Source organism: Nomascus leucogenys, chromosome 16 (genome assembly GCF_006542625.1).
Source record: "Nomascus leucogenys isolate Asia chromosome 16, Asia_NLE_v1, whole genome shotgun sequence".
NCBI classification, from domain to species: domain Eukaryota; kingdom Metazoa; phylum Chordata; class Mammalia; order Primates; family Hylobatidae; genus Nomascus; species Nomascus leucogenys.
In genome coordinates, this window is record NC_044396.1 from 94,988,342 (window position 1) to 94,997,385 (window position 9,044).

The 9,044-nt window shown below is 45.4% G+C and overlaps 1 pseudogene; it reads left to right on the plus strand.

Moving 5' to 3' along the window:
- The first annotated feature begins 4,336 nt into the window (after positions 1 to 4,336).
- On the plus strand, positions 4,337 to 4,977 carry LOC101179571 (annotated as a pseudogene).
- The last annotated feature ends 4,067 nt before the right edge of the window (positions 4,978 to 9,044 follow it).

Sequence of the window (9,044 nt, forward strand, 5' to 3'; positions counted from 1 at the left end):
AGCCTCCAGGAGCTGGGGAGAGGGGCAGGGCCCCAGGCTGACCATAGCCTCCAGATTATAGCACTGTTTGCTGGCCCAACCTTCCAAGATGTTTATCTTTCCATAAACAAGAAAAGAACACCTCAATTGCAACTTTAGTCTGCAACACTTGGTCCCCAAAGCTAGTCTGTTAGAATGCACACCGACAAGCTGGATTCCAAGCGGACCTTCCCAGGTGCAGAACAAAGGCCAGGTGAGATCAACCATTCCTCTGCCTACCTGAGACCAGAGGTCAGCAGGATTAACTCTTCCTTTGCCTCCCCTCATCCCCAGCAATGTTTGCCCACGGATTACTGTTGGGCACTCGTTAATGAAACCAATTTGCCTAAACGCCTGCCCCCCTTCCTGCGCTCCTTCTCCGGGTTAAAGAAACGTGTTTATACTGAGCCCCCCACAGACCTCCTCGGAGGACACGAGCCACAGAAGATTCTGGGCCCGCATTTTTCCCAACCATGCCCTCAAGCTGTGGCTCAGCAAGCTTCAGCTGATGGAGATCCCTGCTTCAGTCTCCCAGGTTGGCCCTGGGTAAAGGATGAGAAACCCCATCAGACGTGAGAGGGATCAGACATCGAGGCTGCAGGTTTGGGGCTAAACTGACTTAGCAGGATTCTTGCTAAAACTGAATTGTAGAGCAAAGGCACAGATGGGCCTGGGGGAAGGTTCAGAAGCTTGATTACAGATTGGCCAAGCAAACCATCCTCACCAGGTGCTGGTGTCAGCACTGTTGGGAGGGGCAGCCACAGGAAGCATTCAGGGTCTTCCCACGGCCGCAGAGTGGACTCGGAGGAGCCACTCTGAGCCATAGCAGAGCCCACCTGGCGTGGGTGGGGGCAGGGAAAGGGAACTGCAGGGATTCTGTGTCCCTGCAAGCAGGAAGGAAGGGGCTGGGGCCGTGCTGAACCTGCGTCAACAGAGGCCAGCTCCTGCCTCAAACGCAGGGTCCTCTCCCCCTCCAATTGGCTGTGTGCCCAGTGGTGTCCCCAAAGCAGGCTGGCACTCACCCTGCTGGGAGTGAGAAAAGAAAAGAACTCTTATGTGAGAAATGTGAGTCTTTTTCCACTATCAGGCCCAGAGAGATACTGACATGAGACAGCAGGTGCATCCTTCTACTACCTTGAGCTATAGACTCATCTCCAGTGGTTGCCATTGCCAGCAGCTATGAATTCACCTGATAATGCCTCACTGGACACGAAAACCCACACCCTGGAGCTTAACCATGTCCAGCCAATCACCCAGCAATGTCACTTCTGCGAACCAATCAGAATCCCTGACAAACAACTGTGTATCAGCCACACCCTGCCCCCTTTTTGCCTTTAAAAATTCACTTGTATGGCTGGGTGCCATGGCTCACACCTGTAATCGCAGCACTTTGAGAGGCCATGGTGTGCAGATCACCTGAGGTCAGGAGTTCGAAACCAGCCTGGCTAACATGGTGAAACCCCATCTCTACTAAAAGTACAAAAATGAGCCAGGCATGGTGGCAGGTGCTTGTAATCCCAGCTACTTGGGAGGCTGAGGTAGGAGAATCGCTTGAACCCAGGAGATGGAGGTGGCAGTGAGCCAAGATCACACCATTGCACTCCAGCCTGGGTGACTGAGCAAGACTCCGTCTCAAAAAAAAAAAAAAAAAAAAAAAAATCATTTGTAACTGGGCTCAGTGGCTCACGCCTGTGATCCTAGCACTTTGGGAGGCCAAGGCAGGCAGATCACCTGAGGTCAGGAGTTTAAGACCAGCCTGACTAACATGGTGAAACCCCATGCTGATGTTTTCATAGAAATCTCTACAAAAATACAAAAATTATCTGGGTGTGGTGGCACACGCCTGTAATCCCAGCCACTCAGGAGGCTGAGATGGGAGAATCCCTTGAACCCAGGAGGCGGAGGTTGCAGTGAGCCAAGATCGTGCCACTGCCCTCCAGCCTGGGCAACAGAGAAAGACTTGTCTAAAAAAAAACTTGGAATCCATAGAAAGGAATGTCTGGGTTAAGATAAGGGATTGCGACACCAAGATTGTTATCATCCAGGCAAAGCCTCCAGATAGCAGGCTTCAGGGAGAATGGAATGTAAATGTTTCTCAACAGACCTAAAAGGGTGTCAGTCTCTTAGCTGATTCTCTCCTGGGTCAGGAAAAAGGCCTCAGAAGAAGAAGGGGATTCTCTACAGAATGCAGATGTTTCTCCACAAGAGACAACTTTGCACGGCTACTTCAAGATACGGCAAATAAACGTATATGCAGTTATAATATCTCATTTCCTTCCTTGTCTGTCATGCGATGCTACACACAGTCAGGTTGGAAAGGGAGCCGTGTTATACAGGGTTAAATAAAACCCATTTGAGAGACTCTACGGTTTGTAGGGCACACTCCCCAGGCCTCTTAGGTAGGAATTTGGGCAAAAGAAGAAAAAAGGGCCAGAGTTTAGTCCTCAGAACGCTGACGTGGAACCCCCTGCCCTCAGCCAGCCAGCCTGCCCTGCCCTGTGCAAGCACCATGGGGCCAGGAGTGCCTGACGGTGGGGGCAGCTGGAGGCAGGCCCTGGAGTGGTGGGCAGCCCTCCCAGCCTCCTAACCCGTGCTCAGACAGGTGACCACTGGCAGGCCCAGCTCCAGGCTAGCCCCAGGGACAGGGAGACCAGCCCCGCTCAGTGGGAGTCTGAGAGGGTGGCTCTAAGATTTCCCACCAACACAAGCACTGACTGGTGTGGAGGACGCCCAGGGTGTGGGACCCTAGCACGGTAGGAGGTGGCCATCAGGACCAGGCGTGTGAGGCTGGTGGGAAGAAAGGACCAGTTGCCAAACAGGAGGTGGTGTCTTCTTCAGGTATGTCAGGGTGGGAGGCTCCCGCTCCGTGTCTCATTGACCATCAACAACGGTAGCCCCAGATCCCCAGTGCCCAGCCAGCCTCTCTGGGACCTCTCTGTGCAGGTAAGACTTTGTAACCACCGAAGGGGTTCTTCCTGCCTGCTGCATAAAGAAAGACCATGCCACTGCAGTCAGGAAAGAGTTTAATAGACAAAAGGCCGGCCACGCTACAGAGATGGAGTTAGCACTCCAACAACCTCATGCAAAACTCACAGGTTAGGGGTTGTTCAAAGGCAGTTTTAGGGGAAGGAGTGGGGGAGGCCAGGTAATAGGTGCTTGCTGCTGATTGCTTAGAGCAGAGATGAAATCGCAGGGGGTCAACGCTGAGTCCTGAGGACTGAGTCACTTCTGGGTGGGGTCACACGAGCGGGATTGGCAGGTCCAGGTGGGTCCAGGTGGAGCCATGGTCAGACATGCACAAACACTGGAAAAGATTTCTCAAAAAGCCAATCTACAATAGTGCTGTTATCTGCAGGAATAACTGGGGAAGTTGCAGATCTTATAACCTCAGAAAAAAATGGCTGACAACCCTTTCTGTCTGTACCTTACCAGGATTCAGGCAATCTCCACCTTCTGGGTTCAAGCAATTCTCATACCTCAGCCTCCTGGGTAGCTAGGATTACAGACACATGCCACCACACCTGGCTAATTTTTGTATTTTTTGGTAGAGATGGTGTTTCACCATGTTGGCCAGGCTGGTCTCTACTCCTGACCTCAAGTGATCTGCCCGCCTTGGCCTCCCAGCATGCTGGGATTACAGCTGTGAGTCACCATGCCCACCCAGCCCCGTACCTGTTTTTACTGAAGACAAATCATAGTAGGACAAATTTGTTTAAAATAATTGTTAGTCTTTTACTTGGCCTGAGTGTTTGCAAAATGTCAGCAAGAATAATTATTTGCCATACAGGCCTTTCTTAAAATTGGCTTTGCTGGAACTTTATTCTATAAGGAATCCCAGATGTGACTTTTTTTTAAAGCCTTGAGCCCAGCCATGATTTATTGGTGCCTGAAAATACCTACATAAATTGGGCAATGTCCTCTCCTCAAGGTCCCAAGATAATCTGGGGCTCCTGAGCCTGTCAGAAAGTGACATTCTTTACATACTACAGGCAAGGAACTCTGTACAGTGACTGTGCAGACAAGGGGTGAGGCCAGCTTTATAAGTCAGCTTTGACTCCTTAAAGCAGTCTGTTTGTATCTGAAAGTACATCATTCCAGTCAAAGCCTTGCTAAAATAACCAGTGTCTCCAATTATGTCCTGTTACAAAAGAAAATACATTCTTATTGAACTTATGCAAATAACTATACTGCCATAAATTAAGTATACTTGCAAATAGTTTTCAAATTTCTACAGAAATCAGGTAGACAGAAATGTACTTCAGAGTTTACTCACAGGAGTGTACTTTACCCAACTGAAAAGCTGTAGAGTGCTGCCAATGCCCCAGTGAAGAAGCTGAGGTCAACATCAGATTTGAAATATTTAAAGTGGATACAAAATTATTTCAGCAATGCAGACAATTAAGTGTATTGTTGTGGGCAATGGTTCTGCTGGTAAAACATGTCTCCTGATATCCTGCGCAACAAACAAATTTCCATCGAAATATGTACCAACTGTTTTTGACAACTATGCAGTCACAGTTATGATTGGTGGAGAACCATATATCACTTTTTGATACTGCAGGGCAAGAGGATTATGACAGATTATGACTGCTGAGTTATCTACAAACAGATGTATTTCCAGTCTGTTTTTCAGTGGTCTCTCCATCTTCATTTGAAAATGTGAAAGGAAAGTGGGTGTCTGAGATAACTCACCACTGTCCAAAGACTCATTTCTTGCTTGTTGGGACCCAAATTGATTTCAGAGATGACCTCTCTACTATTGAGAAACTTGCCAGGAACAAACAAAAGCCCATCACTCCAGAAACTGCTGAGAAGCTGATCCGTGACCTGAAGGCTGTCAGGTATGTGGAGTGTTCTGCACTCACACAGAAAGGCCTAAAGAATGTATTTGATGAAGAAATAGTGGCTGCCCTGGAGCCTCCAGAACTGAAGAAGAGCCGCAGGTGTGTGCTGCTATGAACATCTCTCCAGAGCCCTTTCTGCACAGCTGGTGTCAGCATCATACTAGAAGCAATGTTTAACTCAAACTAAAAATTAAAAATTAAAATTTGCTTTTGCAATAATGACAAATGCCCTGCACCTACCCACATGCACTCGTGTGAGACAAGGCCCATAGGTATGGCCCCCCCTTCCCCCTCAGTACTAGTTGATTTTGAGTAATTGCTTATTGTCAGAAAAGTGATTAGTACAGGTTTTTGTTTCGTTGTTTCAAAATTTTTTTTGTTGTTTAAAAGCAAGGCATGCTTGTGGATGACTCTGTAACAGACTAATTGGAATTGTTGAAGCTGCTTCCTGGTTCCACTCTAGAGAGTAATCTGGGAGATCTTAGCGTGTGTGTGTGTGTGTGTGTGTGTGTGTGTGTGTGTGTGTGTGTGTGTGTTTCTCTCCTCTTTTTGGTCTTTTTGGGGGAGGAGTGTGTGTGGGGTTTGTTTTTTAGTCTTTTTTTTTTTAATTCATTAACCAGTGGATAGCCCTTAAGGGGAGGAGGACAGATTGATTCCACATTCCACTTCCTAGATATGGTTTAGAAAACATGGTCCCCACCTGGGGCTCTCAGGAAGGAGTACAGTAAATGCCTCATTTAATAACAGGCTCCTTTTTGAAAGTTGCCTTTTCTCTCCACCTTTGAGTAGATCCAGTATTTGATGAAACTCATGAAAGTGGGTGGAGCCTGTCTTGCCTCTCCTCTTTTCTAGGACACACTATATGTGACTGTGACTTTCAAAGACATTTGTTTGCCATTTGCTGATTCTGGGGGGAAGTTAATTTCTAACTTCTTTCACTAATAAATGAAGAAAAGTATTGCACTTTGGAAATGCACCAAATGAATTGAGTTTGTAATTAAAATTTTTTTTCCCTGTCAGTCATTGTCTTATATGCTTAGCATAGATTTGCAGCTCAGTAGTATATGGTGTTCCTGGAACCCAGCTGAAGACCTAGTATGTAGACGAAATACCAGGGGTGGTGCTAGAAGACAGACATCTGTGGAATGATTCACAGCCTCTCATTAGAGGATGGAGGCCTGCTTCATTAAGAAGCTGGGAGAACACGTAACAACATGGGGACCAGTCAGGGGAATCGCCTTATTTCTGTTTTGCATATGAGGAACCCTAGAGCAGCCAGGTGAGGCTCTCTAGTTTAATATAAAAATCATGGAAAGTCTTTTTTTTTTTTGAGATGGAGTCTCACTCTGTTGCCCAGGCTGGAGTGCAGTGGCACCATCTCGGCTCATTGCAAGCTCTACCTCCCAGGTTCACGCCATTCTCCTGCCTCAGCCTCCCAAGTAGTGGCACTACAGGCACCCACCACCACGCCCAGCTAATATTTTTTGTATTTTTAGTAGAGATGGGGTTTCACCGTGTTAGCCAGGATGGTCTCAATCTCCTCACCTCGTGATCCACCTGCCTCGGCCTCCCAAAGTGCTGGGATTACAGGCATGAGCCACTGCACCCGACTGGAAAGAGTCTTATGAAGACTCTTCATAAGTGTTAATAGGGATTTTATCAGCTTATTTTGGTTGCAATTTCCAATTTTTTAAAATGTTGAGGTAATCTCTTCCGCCTTCCTAATCCTAATTCTTGTAGATTCATTAGTGTTGAACCAATGCCTTCTCATGTCTCAATTCTTTGTATACGCATTTTTTTCAGATGTATTAAACAAAAACCCTTCACAAGCCAAAAAAAAGCTGTAAACAGCTCAAAAGAAAAAAAAAGTTTTCTAGACTCTGAAAAACGAAAGAATCGGCAACATTTCAAACAAAAAAGCAATGAAATCCATTAGTTCAGTCTATATAATTTACTTCTGTTCTGCTCAATATTCACGAACACATTAGCTGTCTGTGGGAGTCTCGGAAGTTTTCCCTCTATTCTAATGTCACAGTTGCCAAAGTTCTCAGAAACTTGCCTTCAAGAACACCTGTCAGAGTCCTATAGCTGATTATAAAACCACCTTGAAAATAAAGTAAAACAACTGTGGATGAGGAAATCTCAGAACAGCCACAATTAAAGTCTGGTCATCTCTGTGGTACATAATAATTTCACGTAACAATCCTAATTATTACTGATAACACATACTGAGACATATCAGAATTAGAGGAATCTTATACAATTTTGGAACACATACTAATAACATATTCATACAAATACAGCCCAAATAAAGCCAAATACCGTTTCATACTTGACAATGCTTCCTGTATGGTTTTACTGAATAAACTAAATATGCCTCTTTTGGACTTTTATCAGATTTTTAAAAAGGCTAACTTTAGGCCAGGCGTGGTGGCTCACGCCTGTAATCCCAGCACTTTGGGAGGCCGAGGCGGGCAGATCACGAGGTCAGGAGATCGAGACCATCCTGGCTAACACAGTGAAACCCCGTCTCTACTAAAAATACAAAAAATTAGCCAGGTGTGGCGGCGGGAGCCTGTAGTCCCAGCTACTCGGGAGGCTGAGGCAGGAGAATGGCATGAACCCGGGAGGCGGAGCTTGCAGTGAGCCGAGATGGTGCCACTGCACTCCAGCCTGGGCGACAGAGTGAGACTCTGTCTCAAAAAAAAAAAAGGCTAACTTTAGAATTTGACTTTGGAAAGTTTGTCAGATATCAAAGGTTCAATCAAACATTTGATATTACAATATGAAAGTCCAGGTCACTATAAGTAAAGGGGAAAATCTTTACTCATTGACCGAGGGGAGACTCCACTTTCCAAACAGGACCCAAAAAAAGATGGCATGAGGTCAACTGAATGTCCCCTCTTTCCCTCCCTTTTTTCCTGCTGTTATTCAAAAGGCAAACAAAAATCTTTCATTCTCTTTTAATATTACATCAAAATCTTGTTCAAAAAGGAAACCCAAATTTCATCTTTCCTTTAATGTACTATTAATGTTAAATCTGATTTTTTTTTTTTTTTTGAGATGACGTCTCACTCTTGTCCCCCAGGCGGGAATGCAATGGCATGATCTTGGCTCACTGCAAACTCTGCCTCCCAGATTCAAGCGATTCTCCTGCCTGAGCCCCCCAAGTAGCTGGGACTACAGGCATCCACCACCACATCCGGCTAATTTTTGTATTTTTAGTAGAGATGGGGTTTCACCATGTTGGCCAGGCTGGTCTAGAACTCCTGACCCCAGGTGATCCACCCACCTCGGCTTCCCAAATTGCTGGGATTACAGGCGTGAGCCACCAAGCCAGGCCAAATCTGATTCTTAATAAAACCTTACAAACAAATCTATCCAATCTTCCTTTGAACATAAGACAAAATTTCCATAAATGTTTTATAATTTTCTGTTAAACAGCAGATCAGCTCGCTAAGAAAGCCCCGTTATTCAAACACACAAGCTCGGATTCTGGCCCTGCATCAGTGTGCTTTTATTTCAATGTTCAACCTATTGAAAACTAAATCATCCCCTTTAAATCCTAGCCAACTTGCTCATATCCACAGAACATCCTGAACAAGATCAACCCTTCACAAACCCTTCACGACTTGCTTAAACCTTCAGTTTCGTCCCATTACTCTGTTAGGTTAGGGCAACCCTTAAAATTCTCTGCAGTAGACAAAATTACATTCTGTTTTACAAAAAAAAAAAAAAAAAACATATATTTCCAAGCCTTCTTATAACCTTTTACGAAGAACACATTCTACTTCCCTTCTACACCTTGCGTGTAAATCTGTTTCTCCAATAGTCTCAAGTATGTGTTACACTGTTAACTCTTAGCAACTTTTATTTTTGCTGAAAAACCTGGTAAGCAAGCAGTTTTCACCATGTATAAGATTGGAGAGCCCAGGCAAGATAATGTATGACTCTTCCCAGCCTCACCAGGGGACCTAGCTAACTCCATGTGTCCCCAGGCCTTCCCTAGAATCTAATGGCTATAAAACAGACAAGTTAAACACGTATTACAAGTCATAGAAGCAGTTTATGGCCTTAAAGCATCCAGCAAACAGTACTAAGCATTCCTAATTTAGACCAAATATGTAAACTTCTTAGCAATAATCTTTTAACTGTCTTTATTTTTCAAAGATTATCAGTCAC